We start from the raw sequence: 19,172 nt of genomic DNA, 5'->3' as shown, positions 1-19,172 counted from the left end.
GGGTGCAGGAGGAGAAGGGGATGACAGAGAATGAGATGGCTGGATGACATCACTGCCTTGATGGACATGAGTCTGAGTGAACTCCGGGAGTGGGTGATGGACACGGAGGCCTGGAAGCTCTGATTCATGGGGTCGCACAGAGTCGGACACGACTGAGCGACTGAACTGAACTGACTGAAATCTCACATATAAAATCAAGGCACATACTTTCCTACATGAAATATGGTAGTCTTTCCATTTAATATTTCACCATTTAGGTGCAACTCTATCTAGCTGATATATGGAATTCTCTGTATCTGACTATTTAGATCTGCAAGCAGATTTACCTGCGTGCAATATGGAATTCTCTATATTTCAAATATAAAAATCTGTTGAGCAAGTTTTGACACAGAAATATGGATTTTTGTTCTTTTCACATAAAAAATCAGGGTGCAGATTTTCTGACAAGGCACATAGGCTGTGTATCATACAGATATGAAAACTTGAGTGCAGCTTTTGTACATGATATGGAATTTTCTATTTATCAAATATGGAAATATCTCAGATACAATGACATGAAATATAAAATCTTTATAATTTCATTTATGAAACCTGGACACTGATTTTTCTCCACAATTTGCTACATGTTACATATGAAAAGATGGGTGTAGACTTTCCTGTATGAAATAAGGAATTCTCTGTATTACCCTTATCAAAATATGAGCACAGGTTTACTTTCTGAAATACGTGGTTCTTTACAGTTCACACTCTAAAATATGGCTGATGTTACTTTAAGGAAAATAGATAATGAGATGGAATTCTCTAAATATCTCTTGAAAATCCAGGCACAGATTTTCCTGCATAAAATATGGAGTTTTGGTATGGTATATAGTGGATATATTATATAGACACTGAATTCTTTAAAATACATTTATGAATATCAGTGTGCATATTTCCCTACATGATATGTGTAATTCTTTGTGTTACCATTGGAAATATGGGTAATCATATTTCTTGCATTGAATATTGAATTCTCTATACTTCACATAATTAAATATTAGCAAGCGTTTTCGAGGCATTCAATTTCAAATGTGAAATATGGAATTCGACGTTTCACATGTGAAAATCAAAATGTAGATTTTCCTAAAAGAAACATGCGATGAGGTCTATTTTACAGATGACAGAATATATATATACATATATATATTTCCTTGCCATATGAAATTCTGATATTTCATAATAAAAAATCTGTATTATTAGTTTCTGCCATAAATATGTAATTTTCTATAATTCTCATATAGAAATCTGGAGATAGCCCTTCATAATGAAATATGAAAAGCCTCCATGTATCCTATAGAAATGTGTGAACTGATTATCTGGCAAGAAATATGAATTTTTTCATGTATGACATATGGAAATCATGGCCCAGGTATTACCGCAAAAACCATGGAAAACATTCTCTATATTTCCTATAGGAAAATGCCCTAAAATGTGGAATTCTCTATATTGCGCATTTGAAATCTGACCACATAGTATTTACATGAGATATAAATACTCTCTACATCATATACAAAAATATCTGCTAAAATGTTCATAGATGAAGACTGAAATTTATGAACATAACATATGAAAAATCTTTTCCACAAGAAATCTAGGATTCTGTACATTTCAGACACCAAAATCAGTGCAGTCATAGTCCTACATAAAATATGGAATTCTGTATATTTCACATCTAAAAAAATCATGGTGACAATTTTACTCAATTAAATATCAAACTCTGTATATGTTACATGTGAAAATCTTGATGCTGCTTTTAGTCCATTATACATTGAATTTTCTGGCATTTCACGTTATAAGCATCTGGATGCTATTTTTCGTACCCAAAACGTGGATTTCTCTGTATATCATATAAGAAAATCTGGGTGGTGATATTCTTAAATGAAATATGGAATCCTCTATATTTCACGTATGAAAACCTTGGCATTGGTTTTCTTCCTTTTTTAATCTTTTTTTATCATATTCTTTTTTGATTTTCTTAAATTTTAATTGGAGGCTAATTACTTTACATTATTTATTGGTTTTGCCATACATTGGCATGAATCTGCCCCGGGTCTAAATGTGTTCCCTATCTTGAATCCCCCTCCTACCTCCCTCCTCATGTCATCCCATGTGTCACTCCAGTGCACCAGCCCCAAGCATCCTGTATCACGATATTTTCTTACCCCAAATGTGGAGTTCTCCTTATATCATATACGAAAATCTGGGTGGTGATTTTCTTAAATGAAATATGGAATTATCTATATTTAACATATGAAAACATTGGCATTGGTTTTCTTAAGATACAGAGAATCGTTATGGAATTGAAATCATCTTTATTTTGCAAATGAAAATCTGCCCACCACTCTTTCTTCAAGAGATATGGAATTCTTGATATTGCTCAAACATATATCAAGAGAATCAATTTTCACCCTGAAATACAGAATTCTCTGTATTTCCTGTATAAAAATCTCAGTTAATCCTCCTTCATGGAAGTAGGGCTTCTCTATATTTCACAGTTGAAGATCAGAAATGAGCTTTTCCTGTAAGAAATATGGAAAGCTCTATATTTCATAAGAACCACTGGGTCTTCAGCTACTGAAACACCTGTCTCCCCTATTTGCACTTTGAAACTGTTGCTCATGAAAATAGCTTCCATTTAGGGCATGCTTGTGTTAATCAGGTCTTGTAGGTCTTCATATAACCGTTCAACTTCGGCTTCTTCAGACTTACTGGTTGGGGCATAGGCATGGATTACTGTAATATTGAATGGTCTGCCTTGGAAACGAACATAAATCATTCTGTCGTTTTTAAGATTGCATCCAAGTACTGCATTTTGGACTCTTTTGTTGACTATGATGGCTACTCCATTCTATGGGATTCCTGCCCACAGTAGTAGATATAATGGTCATCTGAGTTAAATTCACCCATTGCAGTCCATTTTCATTCACTGATTCATAGAATGTCTATGTTCACTCTTGCCATCTCCTGTTTGGCCACTTCCAATTTGCCTTGATTCATGGACCTAAATTCCAGGTTCCTATGCAATATTGCTCTTTACAGCACCGGACCTTGCTTCTATCACCAGGCACATCCACAACTGGGTATTGGTTTCGCTTTTGCTCCATACCTTCATTTCTTCTAGAGTTATTTCTCCACGGATATACAGTAGCAAACTGGGCACCTACCGACCTGGGGAATTCCTCATTCAGTATCCTATCATTTTGCCCTTTGATGCTGTTCCTGGGGTCCTCAAGGCAAGTACACCGAAGTGGTTTGCCATTCCCTTCTCCAGTGGACCACATTCAGCTGTGGTCCATGTGATCACATCGACTAGCTTCCTGTGATCATGATATCAGTGTGTCTACCCTCTGATGTCCCCTCAAAATACCTACCGTCTTATTTGGGTTTCTCTTACTTTGGGCATGGGATATCTCTTCACAGCTGCTCCGATGATGCTGTGAAAGTGCTGCACTCAATATGCCAGCAAATTTGGAAAACTCAGCAGTGGCCACAGGACTGGAAAAGGTGAGTCTTCATTCCAATCACAAAGAAAGGCAATAATAAAGAATGCTCAAACTACCGCAAAATTTCACTCATCTCACACACTAGTAAAGTCATGCTCAAAATCCTTGAAACCAGGCTTCAGAAATATGTGAACCGTGAAATCCAAGATGTTCAGTCAGGTTTTACAAAAGGCACACGCACCAGAGATCAAATTGCCAACATATGCTTGATCATGGAGAAAGCAAGAGAATTCCAGAAAAACATCTATTTCTGCTTCATTGACTATGCCAAAGCCTTTGACTCTGTGGATCACAATAAATTGTGAAAAATTCTGAAAGAGATGGGAATACCAGGCTACCTGACCTGCTTCTTGAGAAACCTGTATACAGGTCAGGAAGCAACAGTTAGAACTGGACATGGAACAACGGACTGGTGCCAAATAGGAAAAGGAGTACGTCAAGGCTGTATATTGTCACTTTGCTTATTTAACTTACATGCAGAGTACATTATGAGGAACGCTGAACTGGAAGAAGCACAAGTTGGAATCAAGATTGCTGGAAGAAATATCAATAACCTAAGATATTCAGATGACACAACCCTTATGGCAGAAAGTGAAGAGGAACTCAAAAGCCTCTTCTTGAAAGCGAATGAGGAGAGTGAAAAGGTTGGCTTGAAGCTCAACATTCAGAAAACAAAGATCTTGGCACCTGGTCCCATCACTTCATGGGAAATAGATGAAAAACAATGGAAACAGTGTCAGATTTTATATTTTTGGGCTCCAAAATCACTGCTGATGCTGATTGCAACCAGGAAATTAAAAGACGCTTACTCCTTGGAAGGAAAGTAATGACCAACCTAGATAGTATATTAAAAAGCAGAGACATTTCTTTACCAATAAAGGTTCATCTAGTCAAGGCTATGGTTTTTCCCGTGGTCATGAATAGATGAGAGAGTTGGACTGTGAAGAAAGCTAATCACTGAAGAATTGATGCTTTTGAACTGTGGTTTTGGAGACGACTCTTGAGAGTCCCTTGGACTGTAAGGAGAACCAACCAGTCCGTTCTAAAGGAGATCAAACCTGGGTGTTCTTTGGTAGGACTGATGCTAAAGCTGAAACTGCAATACTTTGGCCACCTCATGCGACAAGTTGACTCACTGGAAAAGACTCTGGTGCTGGGAAAGTTTGCTGGTGGGAGGAGAAGGGGACGACAGAGAATGAGATGGCTGGATGGCATCACCGACTCTGTGGACATGAGTTTATGTGAACTCCAGTAGTTGGTGATGGACAGGGAAGCCTGATGTGCTGTGATTCATGGGGTCGCGGAGAGTTGGACACAACTGAGCGACTGAACTGAACGGAACTGTGTTGATCAGAGATGGGCACAGGCTCATTGCAGCCAGAGTGCCCCTGAGGAAATATCTTTAAATTCCATTTGATTGGCTCTTGAAGTGTTTAGAAGGTCAGCGTGTAGAAGCCAGGCCCTTCCCACCAACATACTATGCATGGGTGATGACAAAATGATCTTGCTGTATGTCTCACCTTCCCTTCTGGTAGTGTCCACAAGTAATCAATTGGTGGGGAGTGATTGAAGCCTGTGGGCCCGCTGTGTCAGCCAATTGCTGTGCTTCCAGGCCCACATCCTTTACAAATCTGGAAAATGGTAAGGGCAACAAGGAAAGGAAGACCAGTGGAAGGCTGGAGTGTTTTTTAGGAGCCTGAATTTTCTTACTTGTGAGACTGGTTTTCATGTCACATGGGCCCTGCGACCTGCCGGCTCGGTGGGGCCATCAGGGACATTACAGAGAGCGGGGGTCAGGGGGCACCAGTCAAGGTGGTCACCCTCTTCAGGATGGAGGCTGTGGAGGAAGGAGAAATAGTGGGGTTCCGGCAAGACCTCCAGCCACTGGTGGAAGACATCATTGAGAAGGTGAACCTGGTGTCGGTTGGCGAGGAACAGGAGCTGCTGTACTTTCAAGAGTGTGAGAAGGACCCAAAGGAGCAGGACCAGGTACACCCAAGCCGTGGAGCCCTGAAGGATTGGCTCCCACTGCCCCCACTTCGTGCAGTGGAGGCATTGGCTTTCCCGCAGGTAGAGCTGAGTTGTGGGAGTGAAAATTACTGCAGAACCTACTCTCCGCTCAGGTGGAAGAACCATCAGAGGAAAAGTGTCGCTTGTGGAATCATCGAGGGCATTCCTGGCTCCTGGGGCAAAGTCATATCCTTACTACCGCTTCTTAGGGTTGGTTGTTCAGGATAATAGAAGGAGCAGGAGCAGGAGGAGGAATATGGGTGAGGGCACAGGCAAACCCATGGAGTGGAGGGACGTGTGGGCTGGGAGGAGTGGTGCGCTCAAAGTCACAGTGCCAGCCAAGCCAGGGCATGTCTCCACTTGTGTGTGTCTGAGCCATGACTCTGGGTGACTCCTCTTGGCCTGCATCTGAATGGAAGTGGTACCCTGGGCCTGGAACTCTGTGTGACCCGAGACAGTATGCCAGAACAGCATTCTCTAAGACTTATTACTGTAATTGTAGGTTATCTGGAAAAGCAGCAGAAACATTCAGAAATGGTAGGGACCTAACAGAAGCAGAAGAGATTAAGAAGAGATGGCAAGAATACACAGAAGGACTGTACAAAAAAAAAAACAAAAACAAAAAACACTTCATGACCCAGATAATCACGAAATTACTCACCTAGAACCAGACATCCTGGAAAGTGAAGTCTAGTGGGCCTTAGGAAGCATCATTATGAACAAAGATACTGGAGATGATGGAATTCCATTTGAACTATTTAAAATCCTGAAAAATGATGCTGTGAAAGTGATGCATGCAATATGCTGGCAAACTTTCAAAACTCAGCAGTGGACACAGGGCTGGGAAATATCAGATTTCACTCCAATCTCAAAGAAAAGCAATGGCAGAAAATGCTGAACTACAATACAATTGCACTCATCTCACACTCTACTAAAGTGTTCCTTAAAATTTTCCAAGCCATGAATCAGTAACATGGGAACCATGAATTTCCAGATGTTCAAGGTGGATTTAGAAAAGGCAGAGGAACTAGAGATCAAATGGCCAACATCCACTCGGTTTTCGGTAAAAGAAGAGAAATTCAGGAAATCATCTGTTTCTGCTTTATTGACTATGCCAAAGCCTTTGAATTGTGGATCACAATGAACTGTATAATTTTTTTTTTTAAATATGTGAATACAAGACCACCTGAATTGCATATGGAGAAACTTGTATGAAGGTCAGGAAGCAATATATAGAACTGGACATGGAACAACAGATTGGTTGCAAACAGGAAAAGGAGTACATCAAAGCTGTATATTTCACCCTGCTTATTTAACTTATATACAAATTACATCATGAGAAACACTGGTCTGTAGGAAACACAAGCTGGAATCAAGATTGCAGGGAGAAATATCAATAACCTCAGATATGCAGATGACATCACCCTTATGGCAGAAAGTGAAGAAGAATTAATCACCTCTTAATGAACGTGAAAGAAGAGAACAAAAAGTTGGCTTAAAGAACAACATTCAGATACTGGTCCCATCACTTCATGGCAAATAGATGGGGAAACAGTAGAAACAGAGGCTGACTTTAGTTTTCTGGGCTCCAAAATCACTGAAGAAGGTGATTGCAGCCATGAAATTAAAAGGCGCTTACTCTTTGGAAGGAAAGTTATGACCAACCTAGACACGATATTAAAAAGCAGAGAATGACTTTGCCAACAAAGGTCTGTCTAGTCAAGGCTATGGTTTTTGCAGTAGTCGTGCATGGATCTGAGAGTTGGACTATAAAGAAAGCCGAGTGCAGAATGATTCTTTTGAACTGTGTTGTTGGAGAAGATTATTGAGAGTCCCTTGGACTTCCAGGATATGCAACCAGTCCATTCTAAAGGAGATCTGTCCTGGTTGTGCATTTTAAGGACTGATGTTAAAGCTGAAACTGCAGTACTTTGGCCTTCAGATGCGAAGAGCTGACTCATTTGAAAAGACCCTGATGCTGGGAAAGATTGAGAGCAGGAAGAGAAGGGGACGACAGAGGATTAGATGGTGGATTAGATGGTTGGAGGGGATCATCGACTCGTTGGACTGCAGGTGTTGGTGATTGACAGGGAGGCCAGGCGTGCTGCCATTCATGGGGTCGCAAAGAGTCGGACACCACTAAGCAACTGAACTGAACTCAAGTGATAGTTGATTGGAGAAAGATACCTTTAAACTGGATGCCTTAATAAAATTCAGATTTTCTTGTACCTACAGCCATCATGGGAATGTAATTCAACATATCAGTATAACCATTTAAAGATTTTGTAAAGCTTAAATTCCTGTGTATTAAGAACTATCATTTTTAAAATAAATAAATAAAGGAGATTTAAAAGAGCACGTATATTGTCATTCATTCATAACATATGGTAACATGTAAAAGACGTTGTGTGACAAATATAATGAATATTTTAAAGAACAATACAATAGAATTAAACACAATAAAAATTAAAACACTATAATATATAAAATGCACAAGTACATATCATGGGTTAACTAGACAGAGTAGATTGTTCATGGTTCTGTCCCAACTCTTTTAAGGTAATTTTTCTTTTGGGGAAAATTTTTCAATCTTTAGACATGCACATGTGCAGCAAAATATAATGTACAGTCACTTTCAATTTTTATTGCTGTCTTCTTAATAAGTGTGTTATGAATTTGGATGTAGTATTCCGATATTGGCATTGCATTTGTCATTAAGGTGTACACATTTACAGTTCTACTTTTCACTTCCAAGATAATGTGAACATTAAGAATAATGATGTTTATAAAAAAGCTAATATGCTTGTAAAACTTAATTTTTTTGGAGTATGGTTGTTTTCCATTATTTTGTTAGTTTCTCCCCTAAAGCAAATTTAGGGAATGCTGCAGTACTTAGCGTCATAAAGTCTAGTAAACGAGATAGTGACTAAACAGCAACCATACATCTATCTCCATGTTTCTTACTTCTTTCTAAATCTGGTCACCACAGTGCATTAAGACTTCTCTGTGCTATGAATACAGATCAGAAGTATATGTTTGTCTGTTGTAATCTCCTAATTCCTACTACCACCAGGCATTACATCCTTGATAACAGTATATTTCTTCTCCATTGCTGTGTCCCTATCTATGCTTCTCATAGAGAATCATCTATTCCAGTTTTACCTAGATCCCATATATTTGTGTTAATATCTGATATTTCTTTTCCTCTTTTGTCTTAGCTTTATTGTATGTGACACTGTCTCTGTCCTTCTGCATCTATGAAATTTACCTGATTTCATTCCATCTTAAGACTATGGTATGTATGTACCAACTCATTTTATCCATTCCTGTCTAGATGAATGGATATTTCTGTTGCTTCCATGTCCTGCTATTGCAAATAATGCTGCCATCAATATTGAGGTTGTGCATCTTTTGGAATTATGATTTTCCTCATGAAAATTATTGACAATTATTGGATTTCTTGAACATATGGTAGCTTCATTCTTATTTTTAAACGATCCCCTATATTCTTCTCCATCCTAATCTATCAATGTGCATTCCTAACAACAGTACAGGATTGTTCTGTTTACTTAGAACCTTCTCTTAGCATTTTTTGTGTTGATTATTTTTTATAATGGTTATTCAGACACATGTGAGTTGATACCACCATTGAAGATTTTATTTCCCTTTCTCTCACAGTTAGTGATGCTGAACATTTTTAAAAATATTATTGGACATCTGTATATCTTCTTATGAGAAGTGTCTATTTCATCACCTATTCATATGTTTCAGTTGGGTTGTTCATTTGGCTGTTATTGAGCCACATGAGCTGCTTCCATATTTTGGAGATTCTTCTGTTGTCATTATCTTCAGTTGCAAATGTTTTTCCCATAATGAGACTTCATTTCTGTCTTGCCTATTGGTTTCCTGTGCAACATATTTAAGTTTAGTTAAGTCTCTTTATGTATTTTTGGTTTTATTTTCATTTCCCAAGGAGGTAGTTAAAAAAAAAAAGTTGATGCTGCATTCCATGTCACAATGTATTCTACCTATGCTTTCCTCAAATATTATTGATTTACAGTTTCTGTACTTATAAGTAGGTCTTTAATCCATCTTGAATTTGTCTTATTCTATGGTGATAAGAAGTGACTAAATGTGATCCTATGGAGCAGGGAATGGCACACCACCCCATTATTCTTGCTATGGCACCTCTATAAACTGTATAAAAAGGCAACAATGTGCGATACCAAAAAATGAGTCTCCCAGGATGGTAGATACCTAATATGCTACTTGAGAGAAGCAGAGGTTAATAACTAACGTTTCCAGAAAGCAGCAAGTGGTTGCCCCAAAATGGAAATAAGCCTCATTGTATATATGTCTGGAGATGGAAGTAAAATGAAATGCTGTAAAGAACAGTATTGCAGGGCAACCTAGAATGTTAGATCCATGAACAATTTAAATTGAATGAGGTATAACAGGAGATGGCAACAGCCAACTCTTTGAAAAAGACCCTGGTTCTGGGAAAGATTGAAGGCATCAGGAGAAGGGGAAAACAAAGATGAGATGATTGGATGGCATCACCTATGCAATAGATATGAACTCTGGCAAACTCCAAGAGGTGGTGAGGGACAGGAAAGACTGGCATGCTGCAGTTCACGGCATCCTAAAATGTCAGACACGATTCAGCCACAGAAGAATAACCAGGTCGTGTTCTAACTGTATTCTAATACTTATAGCTGTCCGGATTTTCCAGCTTAACTTGTCAAATATATTATCTTCTTGCCATTGAATATTGTTGCCTCCTTTGTCAAAGATTAGGTGATCATTGGAAGAGATTATTTTAGTGTTTTCTATCTGTTCCATTGGCTTTAATCCCAATATTGTGCTAATTGCATGGCATTTTCAAAACTATATGTTTTTTGTATAGACTGAAGTGAGGAAACCTGAGTCCTGCAGCTCAGTTTCTCTTTCCCAAGTTTGCATGGTTATTCAAATCTTTATTTTTCCATCAAATTGTAAATATTTTTCTTTTTGGTTCTATTCTGTGAAAAATGTCATTGGTACTTTAATAGGGATGACACTGAATTTGCAAACTCCTTTTCGTAGTGTAGCCATTTTCACCTATTGAATTTTAAAGCCCCCAAAATAGTATAGCTCTTATTTCATTTCTGTCACCTTTCTTAAAAAAAAAAAGTATCTATTTTAATTGAAGGCTGATTACTTAACAATATTGTAGTGGTTTTTGCCATTCATTGACATGAATCAACCATGGGTGTACATGTGTTCTCCATCCTGAACTCCCTCCCACTTCCCTCTCCATCCCATCCCTCAGGGTCATTCCAGTACACCAGCCCTGAGCACCCTGTCTCATGCATCAAACCTGGACTTGTAATCAATTTCACGTATGGTAATATACATATTTCAATCTTATTCTCTCAAATCATTCCACCCTTGCCTGCTCCTACAGAGTCCAAAAGTCTCTTTTTTACATCTGTGTCTATTTTGCAGTCTCAAATACGGGCTCATTGTTACCATTTTTCTAAATTCTATTTGTGTTAATATTCTCTATCGCTGTTTTCCTCTCCGACTTAATTCACTCTGTATAATAGGCTCTAGTTTCATTCACCTCATTAGAACTGATTCAAATGCATTGTTTTTAATAGCTGAGTAATATTTTATTTTATTTTTTCAGTGAGTCAACTCGCCGCATGAGGTGGCCAAAGTATTGCAGTTTCAGCTATAGCATCAGTCCTTCCAATGTACACCCAGGATTGATCTTCTTTAGAATGGGCTGGTTGGATCTCCTTTCAGTACAAGGGTCTCTCAAGAGTCTTCTAAAAAACCAGAGTTCAAAAGCATAATTTTTTGGGCAATCAGTTTTCTTCACAGTCCAACTCTCACATCCATACATAACCACAGGAAAAACCACAGCCTTGACTAGATTGACCTTGAGTGAGTTTCGGGAGTTGGTGATGGACAGGGAGTCCTGGCATGCTGTGATTCATGGGGTTGCAGAGAGTCGGACACGACTGAGTGACTGAACTGAAGTGAACTGAGTATTCCATTGTGTATATGTACCAGAGCTTTCTTATTCATTTGTCTGCCGATGGCTATCTCAGTTGCTTCCATGTCTTGGTGGTTGTTAGCAGTGCTGCAATGAACAGTGGGGTACAAATCTCTTTCTTAATTCTGGTTTCCTCGGTATGTATCCTCAGCAGTGGGATTGATCTGCCATATGGCAGTCCTATTTTCCAGTTTTTTTAAGGAATCTCCACCCTGTTCTCCACAGTGGCTGTACAAGTTTGCATTCCCACCAACAATGTAAGAGAGTTACCTTTACTCTGCACCCTCTCCAAAGGGCTTATCATTTTTATTTGTCTCATCCATACCTTATTATTTCTGTCACAAAAGTCCTTTTTCAGTTTAGGCAGGATTATTCCCAAGTATTTCATTTTTCCTGTTACAATGGTGAATCAGATTATTTCCTTAATTTTTGTTTTTGGTTTTCTCTTGTTATGTATAGGAATGCAGGAGACAGTTTCCTGTTTATTTTTCTTTAATCCAACAACTTTCCTAAAGTCACTGTTGTTAATTTTCTGGTGCCATCTTAGGATTCTGTGACATAATAAATTGTGTCGAAAAACAGTGACTCTTATTTTTCAGTTAGCTGGTAATTTTTTTTTCTTCTTCTTCTTCACTGATTGCTGTAGCTAACAAACCCAAGATTATTTTGAGTAACATTGGTGAGAGCTGCAAACTTTAACTTTTTCATGATCTTAGGCAAAATATTTTCAGTTTTCACCTATGAGAAGCATTTTAGTGGTGGGTTTATCCATACATGGCCTTTATTAAGATGAAGATGATCCTCTCTGTTCCCACTTCCTGCACAGGGTTTTTCATAAATAAGTGTTTAATTTTGTCCAAGGTGCTTTCTGCATCTGTGTCTTAGATGTGTTCAACAGCTCTCCTTAGAAACGTTTATTAACTTTCATTGTTCTTTTCTCATCTGGCCACCTGATGCAAAGTGCTGTCTCATTAACTAGTGCCCTGATACTGGGAATAAGTTCAGTTCAGTTCAGTTCAGTTCAGTCGCTCAGTCGTGGCCTACACTCTGCGACCCCATGAATCACAGCACGCCAGGCCTTCCTGTCCATCATCAACTCCCAGAGTTCACTCAAACTCATGTCCACAGAGTCGGTGATGCCATTCAGCCATCTCATTCTCCATCGTCCCCTTCTCCTCCCACCCCCAACCTTTCCCAGCATCAGAGTCTTTTCCAGTGAGTCAACTCGTCTCATGAGGTGGCCAAAGTATTGCAGTTTCAGCTTCAGCATCAGTCTTTCCAATGAACACCCAGAATTGATCTCCTTTAGAATGGATTGGTTGGATCTCCTTGCAGTCCAAGGGAATCTCAAGAATCTTCTCCAGCACCACAGTTCAAAAACATCAATTCTTCAGAGATCAGCTTTCTTCACAGTCCAAACTCACATCCATACATGACCATGGTAAAAACCATAGCCTTGACTAGATGGACCTTTGTTGGCAAAGTAATGTCTGTGCTTTGTAATATACTATCTAAGTTGGTCATAACTTTCCTTCCAAGGAGTAAGTGTCTTTCAATTTCATGGCTGCAATCAGCATCTGCAGTTTCCATCTATTTCCCATGAAGTGATGGAATTGAAGGTAAAAAGAGAAGTGGGTAGCAGATGATGAGAGAGTTAGATAACATCACAAACCCTATGGACATGAGTCTGAACAAATTCTGGGAGATAGGGAAGGTCAGACTGATTGGACACAGTCCATGGGGTGGCAAAGGGATGGGCATGAATAACTGACTGAACAACAATAGCAAAACCTTCTTTCCTGTTATTGACAGTAGTAGATATCCTTGACTACTTCATTTTCTATTTCGCCATACCCTATCTATATCTCAGTTGCACTACTTTCACCACGTGCCATGCAAAGATTCAGCCATGTTTATTGCTATTGCTGTCCCCCAAATGAACCAAAGTATATGTGATTTCTCAACTACACATGATCCAATGGTCTTCTAAACATTCTCCAGCATCCATTTATTTTCCTCAGAAATCTCTACCTTGCTATAGACAGAGAAAATTGTCTCTCACTAGCGAACCCATGGGATAGAAAGCAAGTACTTGAGAATAAATACCTTTTCAGGATTCAATATTCTAACTTTGTCTCAGTCTTCACATTGTTCTTTTAAGTCTCATTTCTTCAGTCATACTGAAGTTTCAGTCTGTGTTCTTTTCTTCTCAGTCTCACTGTCTGTGCAGACACTGTTCTTCTGTTTTCCTTGATTTTCCTTTTTTATTAATGTCTATGAGATGTATCTGGTCCCATCACTTCATGGGAAATAGATGGAAAAACAGTGGAAACATTGTCAGACTTTATTTTTTGGGGCTCCAAAATCACTGCAGATGCTGATTGCAGCCATGAAATTAAAAGACACTTGCTCCTTGGAAGGAAAGTTATGACCAACCTTGATAATATATTAAAAAGCAGAGACATTACTTTGCCAACCAAGGCCCGTCTAGTCAAGGCTATGGTTTTTCCCGTGGTCGTGTATGGATGTGAGAGTTGGACTGTGAAGAAAGCTGATTGCCGAAGAATAGATGCTGTTGAACTGTGGTGCTGGAGAAGACTCTTGAGAGTCTCTTATACTGCAAGGAGATCCAACCAGTCCATTCTAAAGGAGATCGATCCTGGATGTTCATTGGAGGGACTGATGCTAAAGCTGAAATTGCAATACTTTGGCCACCTCATGCGACGAGTTGACTCACTGGAAAAGACTCTGATGCTGGGAAAGTTTGGGGGCAGGAGGAGAAGGGGACGACGGAGAATTAGATGGATGGATGTCATCACCGACTCTGTGGACATGAATTTGAGTGACCTCCGGGATTTGGTGATGGACAGGGAGGCCTGGCGTGCTGTGATTCATGGGGTCGCGGAGAGTCAGACACGACTGAGTGACTGAACTGAACTGAACTGAACTGAATGAGATGTTATTTTAAATTCCTCTGGAAACTTGTTTTCACTTTACAGATCATTTTGAGATTTTAATTTTAGATTAACCTAACTGATGTGGCTTGATAGACTGTCCTCTCCAAAAGGAATAAATTATGACAACACACATCTATTTCAGCTTGTGATTTACTCACCTGTATTCAGGAGTAAAGGACTGTATTTGAATAATACAACCTGAATGGATGTGAAACTTAGTCACTGAGTCATGCCCAACTCTGCAACGTCATGGACTGCAGCCCAACAGGGTCATCAATCCATGGGCTTTTCCAGTTAAGATACTGGAGTGGGTTGCATTTCCTTCTCCAGCACAATATGAACAATGTAAATAAGAGATGAATATTTTAACGTATAAAATTTAATAAATTCTGAACTTGAAGAGTTAATTCCCTAAAAAGAGTAAAAGTAACTTGATTGCAAGTTAAAATCACCAATTTTTGTTGTCTATCCCACAATCAGGTATAGAAAAAATCAATAGCTTCTCTGAAAATCATAATTTTCAACTATTAAAATGGCTAAGGATTATTAAAAAAAAGCAAAAATAAATATCAGAGATCTATATCATAGACAGCAAATAGAGGCAAATAATGGCATTTTTCTTCAGGAGAAATTGAGGCTAGATTGTTAAACTTTCTCTCTTTCTTTTACTTGGTGAATGATACTTGCAATTCCTAGTGATAAATTTTCATCAAGATCCCTTAAATCACGGTCCGTACTTGCTTTTCAAGTGAATTATTGGTGAGGTTTTTTGGAAGAAATTGAATGAGGGAAACAAGACACAGCAGAGTGAAAATAAATCTAATCTCAAGTGGAGGCAAAATTGCACTGTGTAGAATTTCTACATCAAATGTGTCAGTTCAGTTCAGGTCAGTTCAGTTGCTCAGTCATGTCCGACTCTTTGTGACCCCATGAATCACAACTCGACAGGCCTCCCAGTCCATCACCAACTCATGTGTAATTATGTATATTTTATGTATGAGCATACTAGTGAAGATTTTCATCTTCATTATGAAATTCTTGATACATCAAATATGAAAATCTGAATGAATGTTTTCTGACAACACATGAAACTTTGCATATTTGGAATAAGAAAGGCTGGTGATTTTTTTCATCTGACATATGAACTGTGAATTTCACATGTAGCATTATAGGTTCATTGTTGAGACCTGAAATACAGTTCTGTGTTTTGTTTTGTTTTTAATAGGAGAAAATGTGGATACATTTTCAAACATGTAATTAGAAAGTCTGAATGCTTATAAGCAGGACTGCACAAAGATATTCATATGTATGTTATAGACCTTCGATATTTTGTATATGAAAATATCACTTCATATTTTCAAGCTTGAAGTGTGACTTTCCTATATTTTTAATTTGGTAATCTGAGTGTTGAGGGCATGTTATTCTAATAAATTATGGAATAAACACTATTCCACATTTGAAAAACTGCACACAACGTTTAATTATAGAAATTTGGAATTTTCTGTGCTTGATATATGAACAACTGAGCTGCAATTTTAACACGGAATATTGAATTCTATACATTTTAAATATGAATAACTGGGTATCAGACATACTACCTGAGACATAGAATATTGTATATTTCACATATGAAATTTTGAACACATTTTATCTTACATGAAATATGCAGACTCTTCAACATGACACATGAAAAGCTGCACTCTGATTTTCCTACATGAAATATGGAAATCTCTGTGTTCAGTATGAGAAAACCTGGACACAAATTACCTTAAAAAAAATAAAGACTTCTCTATGTTTTGCATGAGAAAATCTGGGGACAGATTCTCTACTGAAACATGACATTTTATAAATTCAGTATATTAAATCCTGGGCATAGTATTTCTGTTGAACAAGAAATATAACATCCTTGTGTGTAACTAACATGTGAGGATCTGGACATACCTTATCCTTCATGAAAAATGGAGTACTCTTCACATTTAAAAAGTGGGTTAGATTTTCTTTTCCTCCTTGACCTATAACATTCTCGGTATTTCACACATGAAAATTTAGGCAAAAAATAAAAATTTAGGCAAAAATTAAAAATTTAGATGAAATTTGAAAATGTTTATATTTCATAGGCAAAACTCTAAAATCAGTCATCCCAAATGCAACTCTGTATTTTACATATAGCATGACATTTTTTCTGTATGTTTACACACAAAATTTTATGTTGATATTCACATAAGAAAAACAACTAACTGGTTCTCCTGTATGATGAATGTTGTGTAAAAATGTTCCATCATGAAATGTAGAGTTTTTTACAGTCCACATAAGAAAATCTTGGTGCTGATTTCCAACATGAAAGGTAGAATCCTTATATTTCACACTTGGAAACCTGGGAGTGACTAGCGGTCCCTGGATCATGGAATTTTCTAAGTTCATGTATGTTAATCTAAGTTCAATAATTCCTGTATGAAATACGATATTCTCTCTGCTACACAGATGAAAATCCTGGTGCAGAATGTTATGAAAAATGGCTTTCTCTGAATATTACATATGGCAATGCAATCACAGATTTTCTTAAGTGAAGTTGGGGCATCTGCACTTCATATTGAAAATGGAGTCTCATAATTTCCATAATGAATTAAAGAATAGTCTGCATTTCACATATGAAAATCTGCTCGCAGATAGACCAACATGTTATGTGGAATTTTGTACATTTCATATGCCAACATCTTGGCACTAAGTTTCTAATGAGAAATATGCATTTTTCATTATTGCACATGTGTAAATCTGACTATCTGGAATACACCACATTTCTTTTTTTAATTTATTATTATTATTATTATTTTTACTTTATATTATTGTATTGGTTTTGCCATATATTGCCTTGAATCTGCCCCTGGTGTGCCTGTGTTCCCCATCTTGAACCCTCCTCCCTCATCCCTTCCCGTCCCATCCCTCTGGTTCATCCCAGTGCACCAGCCCTGAGCATTCTGTATCATGCATCAAACCTGGATTTGTGATTCATTCCATATATGATAATATATATGTTTCAATGTCATTCCCCCAAATTATCCCACCATTGCCCTCTCCCACAGAGTCCAAAAGACTGTTCTATACATCTGTGTCTCTTTTGCTGTCTCGTGTACAGGGTTATCATGATCATTTTTCTAAATTCCATGTATATGCATTAGTATACTGTAATGATGTTTTTCATTCTGGCTTATCGGAGTCCAGCCTCGATATGACCCAGGGTATCCTCGGGATGAACGGCGTCGGCGTCAGAGAGAGAGAGAGAAAGAGAGAGAGACAGGGGCTGATGATTCCTTGGTTTACGCTGGAAACCAATAAAACCACAGCAAGGGGCTTGCTCTGTTTACCTAGGCCGCAGGCGCCCTCTCAAATCACTGGAGGCACCCCACCAGGGCACCCCCTCGAGTGGGTCTTAGAAGCCCAGGCAGATAAGTAAACTCAGAGGGCCCAGTGCTCCAAGGATCTCAAACAGAAAAAGGAGAATAGAGAAAAGGATGGAAAAAGAGAAAGAATGACACGGGGAGACCAAGCTTCAGTGAGCAAGGCCCAAAACTTTATTTTCCAGTGCTGCTTTTATACCCTAAGTTATGCGCATAAGAAACAGAGAAAGGGAGGTATAGATTCACACCAAAATCAAGTGGGGTCAGCAGTCTTGACCCTTATCAGGATCAGGGCTTATTTTTGTGTGATAAAAATTTTAGGTGATTTACATCATCTTCTGGCCAGGGGGCCTGCTAACAGTTTTATGGCCCTCTCTCCTGACAATAGGTTAGTTAGCAAGTAAAAGACTTTTCTTTTAAGGTGACTTTGCTAAAGTTAGGTGGTAGACACATGACAAAGTTACATTCCTATAAGGCACCGGTGTAGTGAGCTGCAAGAAATGAATTTATTAACTTAAGATCTGATGTGGTTAAATCAAAGGATTGATATATTTCCAAGAATGCAATAGATAGAGGAAACTGCAGCAAGCATTGATTCAACAATGAAATCTTTTCTAGTACTATTCTAATGATTTTAACTTCTTCAACAGATTCCTGTATTTTAGAATATTAGGCTTTCTGTCCTTGCATGGCTGGGAGGCTATAAACAGTCACACTCATAGTTGTAAGAGCCCGAACAAACTTGTCATGCAAGTTAGAAAGCTATCAGAGGGGCTTGGATTGGAACACTCCTATTAAGCTGAGGAGAACTTTTAAACTACAGCTATGAATTCATGTTTTCAGAGAAAGGTGGTTGGGGGGGAAGCCCCTGTAAGTATTAGAGGACTTGGTAAGAGGCGTAAGATAGTAAAGCACTCAGACTCCAGTTTTCTTTGGGGTAGATTCTCAGGTAAGTCCAGGGGGTACCTCCAGCCCTGATTAGCCTTTGCCTGTCAGGCCTCTTCCCCAATTGACCTTTGCCATGGGTAGGATTTCCCTCGCTGGATCCCGGCAATGGCTTACTTCGCTCTGTATAATAGGCTCCAGTTTCATCCACCTCATTAGAACTCATTCAAATGCATTCTTTTTCATGGCTGAGTAATATTTCATCGCGTATATGTACCATAGCTTTCTTATCCATTCATCTGCAGATGGACATCCAGGTTGCCTCCACATCCTGGCTTTA

The sequence above is a fragment of the Moschus berezovskii genome, chromosome Y, assembly GCF_049115385.1.
Source record: "Moschus berezovskii isolate FMDL1 chromosome Y, NW_MosBer_1.0, whole genome shotgun sequence".
NCBI classification, from domain to species: Eukaryota; Metazoa; Chordata; class Mammalia; order Artiodactyla; family Moschidae; genus Moschus; species Moschus berezovskii.
Note: the sequence above shows the minus strand (reverse complement) of the source record.